Raw genomic sequence first — 1,185 nt, 5'->3', positions numbered from 1 at the left:
GCATGTGAGTAGGGGGAAGGGCAGAGGGAGAGTCTCAAGCAGACTTCCTGCTGAGCATGGAACCTGATGTGGGGCTCCATCTCACGACCCTGAGATCATGACCTGAGGTGAAACCAAGAGTCAGACGCTTAACTGACTGCACCACCCACGTGCCCCAGCTCACAGATTTATTAAACCACTAGTTCTTCTCAGCCTTACTTCCTTGATTGTCCTTAGATTGAGTGTCTATTTCCTCAGCCACTTCACTTAGGGCCTCATCATCTGTCACCTGTGGTACGGCCATCCGTTCTAGTAACTCTCTTCACTTGCAGTTTTATGCTTCTCAAATCTATCCACCCAACTGCTTCCAGATCCTCTCAGTTCTCTGTGTGAAACCGTCTGTTCCCTACTTGCCTATAAGTGGTCATAATAGGTGTTCCACTCATTGTCCCTAGTCTCTCTCTCTAGTCTCGTTTCTTCCTTGCTTCCTTCTGGGTTTCCATTGCTCCAAACATCTTATAGATCCCATCATACACTGAAAGTTTCAATCCTACAACCTTTGCACTGGATACTCACTTTGCCTTTAGCTGCCCTTCTCCCACTTATCTGCCTGGGCGTCTCCTTTTGATCTTTTGAACCCTTTTTAGGCATCATGTTCTCTTGGAAACTTTAACACCCTGACGCCCATGCTGAACAAATCTCTTTCTGTATTAATTTGTACACACTTTATTACACCCAGTATTCTGTATTTAAATATTTGTTCACATACATGCCCTTTTTTCTTTTTTTTTAAACAGACAACACTTTTAGGTAGGACTTGTGCAGAGTGTCTTCCCCACTCAATACTGACCAAAAAACCAGCTTCTTCACAGCTTATCTGTTCTGTTCACTGAAGGCATTTGAGTTCTATCCAAACCTTAAATAACCTACAAGTATGTCAGCTTCTTGAGGGTAGTAACCTTGTGGCTTATTCACTAGGCTTATCATGTAGTAAGTGCTCAATGAATAAATAAATGGATGCATGGATGGATGAATACAGTTGTCTGGAATCACCTTAACTTTCATACATAGTCTTTTGTCACTCTAGCCATGTTGAATACCAAGATGGAGGTTAGGCGGGCTTCCTGTGGTCATCTAACCTCTAATAGGTGAAACCTTGGGCTGGAATATGGTTTTTTGATGACTCAGGCTAAGGTTCATCTCACC

Source organism: Leptonychotes weddellii, chromosome 6 (assembly GCF_054177405.1).
Source record: "Leptonychotes weddellii isolate Sample4059 chromosome 6, ASM5417740v2, whole genome shotgun sequence".
NCBI lineage: Eukaryota > Metazoa > Chordata > Mammalia > Carnivora > Phocidae > Leptonychotes > Leptonychotes weddellii.
The sequence above is the reverse complement of the archived record's forward strand: the minus strand, read 5'-3'. Positions refer to the sequence as shown.